Genomic DNA, 13,005 nt, shown 5'->3' with positions numbered 1-13,005 from the left:
TCAAAAGGTTATTACTTCTGACCTGTAACGACATAACGAAAGTCGAATTGAGATTAAGGACGCTTGTTGCTAAAGGTAAGATTACACATACATCAGAAAAAACAAAGAAAAACAGGATTCTCCGGACAAAAAAAAAAAGGAGTGCTTTCTTAAATTATTGTTATAACATCACCTAAAGCTATGGGGGCGAGGGTATTTATCCAGTTTGAAAGCACGAAACGCTGGTAGGCGGTGTTTGAGAAACGTGCCCTGTGAACAAGATGACCTATTTTGTGACAGGACCATCCGTATTCGAAACTGGGTCAGACGGAGGTTTGGCTCCCTTATGACTGTTTGCGGTGTCACGCTTACAGGTATCGTCCATTGCTGCTAACGAGAGTAAAGGATCTTTTTTTCTTCTTCTTCCAATTCTTTAAGAGTTTCATTGTTTCGATTTATTGTTCACGTGATATTTTCTCTCTTAGCTTATGGAACATGACAAAAAATATTACATTCATATCAATATTGTCTACATGAGATTTCACGGTTTCAATAGCAGCTTCAATGGGCAATAGCCTCGTTTTCTATAAAATAAACAAACTGTATTATTCTTTGTTCCAAGAAAGCTCTGGGCCTAAACCATAAAATATTTGAATATGTTTTAGCCATATAAGAGTTTCGACCTATATTCCTATCTGATGGAAAAGTCTTATTAATATTCGAATCTAAGAGAAAAAAAAAGTTTAGTTAGAAAATTTCCATTGCATTAGCAGCTGTCGAATCACATTTTTGTACGTCAAAATAATGTAGTTTTTGTCAGAGTTGAATTAAACTATCAATTTTTGAAATAATATGTAACTATAAATTGTGTCAATAATAACAATACTCGTATCAATTCATACTGTTACAATTTACGTTACTAATCACAGTATTAGTGTTAGTTTAAGTTCTTACAAATTACGTTAGTAATCACAGTATTAGTGTTAGTTTAAGTTCTTACAAATTACGTTAGTAATCACGGTGTTCGTGTTAGTTTAAGCCCTTACATTTTTGTATGTTAGCTCATGATATGGAAGTAACACTTCAATGAAAAAATATAGTCTGACTGTTAAAAGGAATTTGTTTTATTCAGTAGTTAAAGTGTAAATCTGGAACTGGGTGGAGGCTGGGAGTTCCTATCCCACAGATCATCCCCTTAGAAAGGTTTAGATAATAAACTATCAAACTAACATGTTTATCACACCCGTCGCTCCCAGATTCACTTGGTTCTATATAGTTAGCCACAATGACCAGCGAATTTCAGCTTTCTACTTCCTTGTTAATTCTCAAGCTAATCTTAGGAATGAACAGGTGAATTTAAAAATAATTATAAATAATAATAACAATAGTATATAGGGATAATGAATATATAAAGCAGTGTTAAATAGTCTTTAGGCTAATTCTGGTTTAGCAGAAATAGAATTGTCGAAAGTTTACCCTTCATCTATTAAAATCAATTCACTCCATAACAGTTGTTGTCAGACAGTTTTCTCATATAAATAACATCTCTACAAATACTGTGTGTTCGAATATTCATCCTCTAAAGAAACTGTTGCCACCGGCTGATGATCTCTTCAGTTTGTAACTTGAGTTGATGATCCTGATCATGTGATTCTTTCAATGACATACTCACCCAATTATCCAGTTAGCTGAATGATTCTTTTCTTTCAAATGAATCGTTCAATATTAAACTCTCCCAATTATCTGGTCAGTTTGACGATTCTTTTCTTTCAAATGAATATCTCAATGACAAACTCACTCAATTATCCGGTTAGCTTAATGATTCTTTTCTTAAGAATAAATATTTCAAAACCAAATTCACCCAATTATCCGGTTAGCTGAATAATTATTTTCTTTCAAAAGAATATTTCAATGACAAACTCATCCAATTATCCGGTTAGCTGAATGATTCTTTTCCTTAGAATAAATATTTCAAAACCCCAAATCAGTCAATTATCCGGTTAGCTGAATAATTGATTTTATAAAATCTTTTATTTTTTCCGTCACACAAATAAACATCAGTCAGTTTTCTCAGTACTCTTGGCTCAAGAGAGGGTATAACCCTTAAATGGCCCTCCAGTCTTTGAGCTGAAATAAAATGACAAAACACACACACACATATAATTGTTTTTTTTGTTTTTTTTTGTATATCAACCAACCTGAAGTGCCTTGGTATTGGAAAAAGGCTTTGTGTTGTTGACATATTATATTACATCATCCTTCGTTTTGACTGAATTTCTTAACAAGCACATTATTACCGCATTACTCAAGGTTTCTGGTGGATTTTGCCTTAAAGGCTTTACGTTTCTATGGTTTCTAAAAGAAACTCTTTAAAAACTTGTTAATATTCGTTAACTTATTCAAAATGTTTTCTTTACCTGTTCATTTTCACTAGGTCAGGCATGGCCAGGTAGGTTAAGGCGTTCGACTCGTAATCTGAGGGTCGCGGGTTCAAATCCCCGTCGCACCAATCATGCTCGCCCTTTCAGCCGTGGGGGCGTTATAATGTGACGGTCAATCCCATTATTCGTTGGTAAAAGAGTAGCCCAAGAGTTGGCGATGGGTGGTGATAACTAGCTGCCTTCCCTCTAATCTTACACTGCTAAATTAGTCTTTCTCTGTAGTCTTACACTGCAAATTTAGGGACGGCTAGCGCAGATAGCCCTTGAGTAGCTTTGCGTGAAATTCAAAACAAACAATCATTTTCACTAAACCTACAGATGTCTTGATGTTGTGCTTTGATTCACTAGTGAAAATAAGTTCTGCAAGTGTTATTTAAGGCTATTTTTCTTAAGTAGTTGATGATTTTCAATTTCATTGGATTTGTTTGCTTTTAAACACAAAGCTACATAATAGGTTATGTATGTTGTGCCCACCAGGGGTTTGGAAGACCTGTTTTTAATGTTATAAACCACAGGATTTACCGTTATATCAGTGGGAAGGCTTATTGTTAATGGGAACGTGGATGATGATACTAAATAACCAAATGGGTGTCTTAACATTTTTAATAAATTATATGCAAGTTTATAGAATTATAAATATGTAATTAAATTAATTATTTGAGTGCTAAAACATGAACATCATCTCGATAGTTTCGGTGACCTAATCTTGCTTTTTATTTTATTTTGGAATGTAACATAAATAGAATATAACCAAAATTCAAGACGAAAGGTTGAACAAAACAAAAAAAAACAACTGAAAATTATAATGTTTAAAACGTAAGTCGCCTGTGTAAGTTCTTTTGATCACATACCAGGAGTTAATAATAAAGATAGCTGAAAGTTGTCTAAACCTTAAGTCGCTTGGTTAGGTTTTTTTAAGCATATACCTAAAGTCGTTAGTTAAAATTATTAAAATTGGTTACTTTTGGCATTTGTATTTTTGGGGCATAGTTCGATTCAACAAATTACGAAACTTGGCTAAGAAGACGACTGTAGTAAACCATTATTATTAATATTTTGACCACCTATCTACCAGATAATAAAATCAATATTTTTGTGGAATTTCAGAGAGTTTTTAATAAATGCTATTATAAAAATTATTATTGAAAACTATTTCAGGTTTAAGAGGATAAGAAACCAATATAGGAACATTACTTTTTTACGCACGATGTAGTTTGTTTGTTTGTCTTTTTTTTCTTTTTATATGAGCGAGAGACTTAGTTTGCTGGACAAGGAAAACCGGTATCGGTATGTTGCACGAAATCGTTCAATCACCACTTATGAAAACGTGTTCTGTGACTTTGTTAAAAATTAAAGAATCATTATCCCGAGCTGGTGAACAACTTCTAAGATGCACGAGACAGGAAATGCAAGCATCTTATTGGACGACGAAGCTGCTGGAAAAAGCTTAATAATAAAAACTAGTGCAATCCATAATGAAGTGAATTTTACATCAGAGCTTATATAATTATAATTCTACACTAAAGTTTGTCTTAGGGGAATGGTAAAAAAAGACGAATATAATTCAGAACGTAGAGAAAGAATTGAACAAAACATTTGTATCGTTACACCGGAAAGTGTTTTATTAGAACTGAGGAGATGACTCATGAAGCTTTGCTTTATTAAAGGAGTGGTAGGAAAGAAGACTTGATCTTGTGTGGGTTCCCAATGCAACCGACAATAAATGTTTCACAGAAACTGCCACTTGAGGGCCCTGTTAATCTCCTACCTCCAAATGATGTCTATACATGCAATTAAAATAATACATTACATGAAGAAATATCGTATTTTTTTTAATCATTAAATTTGTTCATGTTTTATTTTATTTTCAGAATAAGTAAAAGAAACACAGATGGACATTATCATCTGAGCGCAGGCCTTTTGTGTTATGCTGATTGTATGCTCTTCCTTGAAAAAATGCACTGACTAAACCGATTAAGTGATTCAGTTTTAACGGTTTTGTCATTATATTAGTTTTAGATCTTCCAGGTACAGATATTGAGCTTAGAATAAAAGCCAAGGATCATTGCATAAATATATGAACAATATCTAATCCCAGTGTGTTTTGTTGATTTACTTTTAGGTATAAAATGTTAATTATCAGGGTAAATTATTCAAGGTTTAATTTTCACTTTATTTGTTTGGGTTCATGTGTGAAAATAACTTTATAACAAATAACACCTAGAAATATCTTAGAAAGATATAGTAGCCATTAAAATTATGTTGTTAGATATTTCTTGGCCAGGTGGTTTAGGCACTCGACTTGCAATATAAGGGTCGTGGGTTCAAATCCCCATCTCCTTAAACGAACTCGCTCTTTCAACCGTGGTGGCATTATAATGTGACGGTCAATCCTACTATTCGTTGGTAAAAAAGTAGCCTAAGAAGAGTTGGCGATGGGTAACGATGACTAGCTCTAATCTCTCACTGTTAAATTAATAATGATCAGTGCAGATAGGCCTCGAGTAATTATTCTCGAAATTCAATAAGACAAACAAACAGATATTTTTTGATTTACAGAATTGCTTGTTGTTGTTGTTTTTTACGATTCCCTAAAGTACTTCACGCTCAATTGTTTGAATTTTGTCTTTAGGCATTTAAAAAATTTTCCCTAAGCAACATGGTACTCCTTACCAGAGAGGGAACCATAAACTGCACATAATGGACGTCATACATTTCAAAGTCTCTGTGCTGCAACACGCATACATGCAATTTTGTCTGCCGATATAAAGTAAGGGTTCTTAATGAAACTAACCAACATAGCAGTGGCTGATTCATAAGGGGGCCCAGACCCTCTGGGCTCTCCTTTATTGCGACAATAAAAAGTTTTTTTTTACGAACAAATATCCATTTTATGTATTTGCTTATTCGTCATGCTCATCTTTGGTTTGCATTCATTTGATATTCTAATTCTTTAAGCCGTATGCAAATATAACCTAAACTGAAAGCTAGTGAAGCCAGTATAACCTCCTGGTCGTCCCATAAGTACGTACTCCCTCGTGGGTCACTTTTCTCTTTTTTGACGCTCCCCTTTCGATCAACTTGGGACCCACCATTGTACATTTCACCATTCTTTTGTCTGAATTGCTGCTGTCCTGCTAAACATCCTCTGAACACAGCTCTATCTATTCCAATTTGTTCTCATTCTTATTTAAAAAGCTGGATTATTTCATGACGATTAGAAGACATAATCTAATTCTACGAATTTACACTTCTATATGGTCCCAAAGACGTTCTGTAATTTTAAGAGTTGGACTCTGAGAGGATATTCTGAGACATTAATGTACTTAGTCTGAAATAAGTTATGGGTTAAAAGTACTTTGTAATAACTGGAAGTATTATTCTGGTGAAACATTACATTGTCATCCTGACAAAAAAAACAACAAAAACAAAAACCCATGACCCTGGAAGCTGTTCATTAAAAAATTCTTTAGATCCACAGACACTTAAGCAAAGAGTTATTTTGCCGAAAGGTTTCGCACCTGTTGCATATAATGCAACCTGCATTGTAGTTCAACCATTATAACGTTTTGACTCAAAACATTGATGATCGAATTAAGAACCTGCATACCTAAAGTCACGTATTCCACCTTCACTAGAAAACGTAAAGTGGGCCACGACCCCTCGTCAAGATTCTGGCACTGTTGGGTAGCTATTACCCAGAGGGTAAAAGTGAGACAATGCGAAGAGAATTACTGGCCGTGATACGCTCTGAATAGATGTAATGTAAATATTTTTCACGAAGACACTTCATTTAAATTCTTTACCTAGCATTTGTTTGGAATTTTGCGCAAAGCTACACGAAGGCTATCTGCGCTAGCCCTCCCTAATTTAGCAGCGTAAGACTAGAGGGAAGACAGCTAGTCGGCACCACCCACCGCCAATTCTTGGGCTACTCTTTTACCAACGAATCGTGGGATTGACCGTCGCATTATAACGCCCCCACGGCTGAAAAGGCGAGCATGTTTGGTATGACGGGGATTGAACTCGCGACCCTCGGATTACGAGTCTAGCGTCTTAACCACCTGGTCATGCTGGGCCGGTAGCATTTGTAAAGTTCCATCAAGACTTTTAACAAGCTTGAATATGCTTATGTATTCGCATATTGGCCATGAACAATTATTTTAGCTTTTACACGTATCGATTTCCGAAACTTCCATTAGCCCATAATTTATTCTATTTTAAATATCCGTTGTTCAAAGTATGTTGAGGATTTTTTTTAACATTTCGACTCTAGTAATTTTTCTATCCGTAGCATATGTGTGTTTATGCTTACTGAACCGATTCTAGATGGGTTAAGTTAAATGTTCAAGTTCTGTCCAGATATTTGTTTACAGGCAATGTATATACATGTTTGACATCACGTATACATGGACATAACTGTTCATGACTTCTATATTTCAAATTTATGAAGTTAAAATGTTGATAAATTAATTTACATGTACATGTCAGCATGAGACACACCTGACATGTTAACTTAAAAGTATATAATAAACATTCGTGCAGTTATTTTATATCAAAAAAGACCTCCATGTTATATGAGATGCACTTGACATGTTAGCCTAAAAGTGTATTTTATAAATGTTCGTACAGTTATATGAACATACAAAACGAATGTCTATGCACGTTATATATATATATATGTATGAGACATACTAAAATTGTTAAGACGAATGTATACAAGTGATCTGTATATATATATGTGTATGACAAATACACAGTAATTATATGTATAATGGACCAATTACGTACAATATACTAAAGCTATCCACTCGTATCTTAACACAGTCTTTACATTATGTACAAACAATGATACGATAACGTTAACGAAATCATAGCGTAGACAGTGGTTCATTGGAATGGCGTTCTGTTGATATATTCTATGTGACTCGTTCTCAGCGTTATCCAAGCGTAGTAATATACGAGAGTAAAATAGACAAACATCCGCAAACGATCTTGACAAAAACGGTTTACTGAGGTTTACAACACCTTAAACAAATTGTCGAGGTCATAGATCGGTAACAGTTATGACATATAAAGACAGGTTTAATAACAGTTATTCACAGTGACGTAGTGTGATTACTCGGTGTGACAGCAGTAAGTTACGGACTTACAACGCTAAAGTCCAGAGTTCAATACCCGCAGTGGAAACAGCAGATTGCCTACTGTGGGTTTTATTTAAAATGAACACACACAACTGATGTTTGTGTTTGGAGATTCTAAAAATGTTTTTCGGATTTCTTACCACAACATATACAGAGTCGTTTGGACAGGCCTATTTTTAGTGTTTCATAAGTTACTGGTTTAATGTGTGCGATCGTTAAGCCTTCGGGCTCTCTTGTTACGTTTCTATAAGTAACAAAAAGTATGTTTTCAAACAGTGAAAGTAATAGTAAGATATAACTTTTAAGCTATTACGATGTACATTTAACATGTGACACAAACTAAACCGCTGTCCAGTCAATTTACCATTTGAAAAATGTTACAGTTAAGAAAAAAAATAGTATTTGAAGACAAAATTTGTCAAAAGTTTTTGCTTAATGTTTTTTTTAAAGTAAACACGTAATTTAGGTTCTTATTTTTGATAATATCCTTTCTCTTCCTTTACTTTTGTTTCATGACCTCTTTGATTCTCTATGTAACACAAAGTTATATTTGTTTCACAATTCATCGTCATGATACAGCTATATGCTTCGGTTGATTTCTGTGTTATTCGATGATGCCTGCAGGAGGGAGTAAGGCAGGTAACGGATACCTGTTTCTTATAAGAATTACAAATACATACTAAATAGTAATATGACGCCCTCCAGTGGCACAGCAGTATGTTTGCGGATTCCCAACGCTAAAAACCGGGTTTCGATACCCGTGGAGGGCAGAGTAGAGTTAGCCAACTATGTAGCTGTGTGCTTAATTTAAAACAACAACAGTAGCGTGATGTAATTTTCCGTTTTTATAAAAAATACATTCTCTAAAATTAAAAGGAAATAACAGCTTAAAATGATTGTCCTGACTCATGATCTACTTCTATATAATTAACATAACGTTAATTTTTGTATAGAAAAAGTTTATATAAAACTACACAGATACCTGAGGATACTTAACTGTGTTATGAGTTCCTCTGCACCATTAAAAGTAAAACTGTCTCAAACATAAAATATGCTTTTCTCTTTTTAACTTACCAACGAAATGCAAAAAACTTGAATTACGGTACTGTACAATAACCGTTACAAACACAAGTTTATATTGTAAAAGCAGCCTGGCATAGACAGGTGGGTTAAGGCTTTAGACTCGTAATCTGAGGGTTACGGTTTCGAAACCTCGTCGCACCAAACATGCTCGCCCTTTCAGCTGTGGGGGCGTTATAATGTGACTGTCAATCCCACTATTCGTTGGTAAAAGAGTAGCCCAAGAGTTGGCGGTGGGTGGTGATGACTAGCTGCCTTCTCTCTAATCTTACACTGCTAAATTAGGGACGGCTAGCGCAGATAGCCCTCGTGTAACTTTGCGCGAAATTCAAAAACAAACAACAATCTTATAAAAGCCTGGCGAAGATACGACACTCGGGTATTTCAGATAAAAACAAATATACTAAGTACGATTTATTTACTTGGAAGGAAATGTTCAGAATTAAAGTACAGACACCAGTGTTATATCAAGTTCATAAGGTTTAAATAACTGACAATGTGGTTTATGTCTAGTGTGCAATGTTTCAGTCAATGTTCAAGTTAAGCTTTACAAGTACTCGTGTAGGATTAACAGTAGTTTCAGTAAATCTAAAAGTACTGTCTGTTGGCTTATGAAAAATTAATTGTAACAATGTTGAAGAAGCTTGAACTTTGAAAGTAAACGAGGAATCAAATGTTAATTTTTATCCATGCCATCTTAGTCTGAATAATTACTCCGGAAGGGGGCCTAAAGCCGCCTGTCGGGGATCACCTGTTTTAACCATTAACATCACAATACAGTAGAGTGTTGTAAACACTAAACATATGTAACACAAACGTTACAGTTTGTATTGTTTTGTCAATAAAACGTGCGTACGCCATGAATCACGAGAAGAATTATGCACTCTGTTGCTTCAACATAAAATGAGAAATGAATTCAAAAGCAAGAAATAAAAAATATTTGTCATTCTTAATTCTAGAAACAGAACCTAAGAAGGTATATCGAATTCTATTCATTTCTTTAGTTTTACACTTAAAGTTTTATATTAGAACAAAATTCTAATTATCTTAATATTTGGCTACATACGTGTAACTAAGTTCACGTTAATAAAACTCGTTTTAAAAGGAAACTATGTAGTCTCACCTTAAATGTAATATGTATTTGATCTGTTACATTGAAAAAATACTTGCATAATTTACGCAAGTTTTACTATTCCATGTTCTCAGTAGCTCAACGGTCCGTCTGAAGACTTATAACACTAAAACCCGGGTTTCAATACCTGTGGTAGGCACGGTACAGAGTTAGTCCTTTGTTTGCTTTGCATTTAAAAACGAACGAGCGAAAAATAGATAATTTGTATGCTAAACAGAAAAACTTAGTTTACTATGGTGAAAAGTAATGTTGTCTCGTGATTGCTACTTGTGATGATAACGTCTTGTTATACCTTATAAGTTTTGTTTTGTTTCAAGTTGTATATTAATTAGAGACAATCAAAACGTTAGATAGTAGAGTTTATAAATTTTCAGTACTAATACCATGTACGTACAAAACTCTTGACGAGAAATTATTTTTATATCATACAACAATTGGTAAAACCGTTTTGACATTAAATTATTTTTGCATCACAGAACAATAGGTAAAATAATTTTGGTATTAAATTATTTCTAGATCATACAACAATAGATAGAACATTCTTGACATTCAATTATTTTTTGATCATACAACAATAGATAAAACAGTCTTGACATTAAATTATTTTTACATCACGGAACAATAGGTAAAATAATTTTGGTAATAAATTATTTCTGGATCATACAACAATAGATAGACTTGACATTCAATTATTTTTAGATCATACAACAGTAGATAAAACAGTCTTGACATTAAATTATTTTTATATCACGGAACAATATGTAAAATAATTTTGGCATTAAATTATTTTTAGATCATACATTAATAGGTAGAACATTCTTGACATTCAATTATTTTTAGATCATACAACGATAGGTAAAACCTTCTTGACATTGAATTATTTTTACATCACGGAAAAATAGGTAAAATAGTTTTGGCATGAAATTATTTCTTGATCATACAACAACAGGCAGAACGGACATTCTTGACATTAAATTGTTTACACCATGTGACAAGATATAAATTATTATTTATTCAACTAAGAACGCCCCCCCCCTGCTAGTACAGCGGTAAGTCTATGGATTTATAACGCTATAATCAGGGGTTCGATTCCCCTCGGTGGGCTCACCAGATAGTCCGAAGTGACTTTGCTATAAGAAAACACAAACACACTCAACTGAGAACCAATAATGCGGAGTGATACAATGTACAAAGGATTGTTTCACAGAAGAACCCGAAACACTTGTGTCGTATTAGATTGTTTATGTGTCTTGTTATAATAGAGCCACATCAGGCTATCTGCAGTGTCCACTGAGGGAAATCGAACACTTGATTTTAGCGTGGTAAATCCATTGACTTACCGCATCAAATAAAAATTTATCACTGTTTAACAATGTCTAAATATGCGTTCATAGATAGTTTACAAGTATGTCTGGTGCACGTAAAAACTAAGCGTCTTTTTCATTCGAATCTTTGAGAATCCAGTAATGTATGTTCAAGCCTACGGGCTTCTGTAATTTTATTTACGTGTGTTTTATTTCACCTTACTGTCTGCCAATTACCAGGAGAGTTTGTCTTTTCACTTCAGATGAACATTTTAAACATTAGAAGGATATAAGATATCCCATGGAATACAGGACCATAAAACATTTCCCAGAGAACCTAAGGAAATACAAAACGACATTTAAAAACTGAAATCATTTGTGCGGTGGCGTAGCCAGGTACAAAGTTTTGGGTGGATCTGGATAGACGGGAAGAAGGTGTACAAACTTTTGGAGTAAATTATAAGGGGTGATGAAAAAAATAATAAAATCTCCACTATGTATGACATATGTATGGATGAAGCAGACTCTGACAGGATGACCATGACTGTTGAGGAGGTGGTTCATGGCCCGTCTAGGGTCATCTATCGTCCACGACACTCTGTGTAATAATAGTGTAACTGATTTAAGAAAATATTTATGAAAAAGACTGCATGCGTGAGCTGTATCTTTAAAACAGTGGCGCCATTGGTCTCCCCTTTGGGGAGTGGGTGCGTGGGGGTGGAGTGTGGGCAATAAATTAAAAATTTGAAATTGATTTAAATTTTTAGGAAAATAGTCATTAAATCAAACCAGATCAATTTACTACATTTTTAGTAAAATAGTCATTAAATCAAACCAGATCAATTTACTACATTTTTAGTAAAATAGTCATTAAATCAAACCAGATCAATTTACTACATTTTTAGTAAAATAGTCATTAAATCAAACCAGATCAATTTACTACATTTTTAGTAAAATAGTCATTAAATCAAACCAAATCAATTGTAAGTGTTTCTAGAAGTTTTAGTTTTTATTAAATGATACCGAACGAGTTTATTATATATAAAAGCTGAAAAATAATACATGATCAATATGCCTACATTTTGAGGGGGCCAGATCCTCTTGGCTACATCTGTGAATGATCCCACCTATTATATAAAATACATTGTTAAATCTAATTTTCCATCGATGTTGTTCTGTCTTTAAAAACTCGAACCCGATTTTACCAGTCTGAAGAATACCCTCCAAACGCCCACCACAATCAAATATCTACTAGTCATTTGTTTGTGGCCTTAGTCTGTGTGCTTGAACATAAGATAAAAGTGTGAGTTCATTGAACTTCATTGAGAATTTTACTTTGATTAGCTATGCTTGTTTCGATCCCTTTGATAGTATGCACCAAACATCCATCATTTTTCGGAAGCGTTTTCGTTTTCTTCTTATTATTATTATTTGAATTTGCAACATTTTGAATGTGCGAAGACAAATAAATACATTGTCCCAAACGTAGATACTTTATAAGTATTTTTGATTCACAAAGTGCCCAAATTATAGTCAAAACTGCCAAATTTAACATCTACCTAGACACTTTCCAGTATTTCCCAACTCTCGAATTTCGCTAATTTCAGTCCACGCTGCGCTTACAGTTCTAAGGTACAGGTTAGAAACCAGGACAGTATAAAATGTGAGGGCGAGAGCTACGCGTAGTTGGGAGTCGACGTTTCGGAAGGATACAGGTAGATTTACTAAGGTGTACGAGAGACTAGAGACGTGTAACTGTCAGCAAAGAAACCTATCAAGTTGTCTCGAGTCCGCGTCACAGCAAGCCTTACACGCGTGTGATGGTTTATTCTACACTCTATAGTTTATTACATTTATAAGCAATAGTTCTGGAACCCCAGCATTACGACACTGACTTCTTCCAACCATTCTTATCGTCTATGCCT

The sequence above is a fragment of the Tachypleus tridentatus genome, chromosome 7 (assembly GCF_004210375.1).
Source record: "Tachypleus tridentatus isolate NWPU-2018 chromosome 7, ASM421037v1, whole genome shotgun sequence".
NCBI classification, from domain to species: domain Eukaryota; kingdom Metazoa; phylum Arthropoda; class Merostomata; order Xiphosura; family Limulidae; genus Tachypleus; species Tachypleus tridentatus.
Note: the sequence above shows the minus strand (reverse complement) of the source record.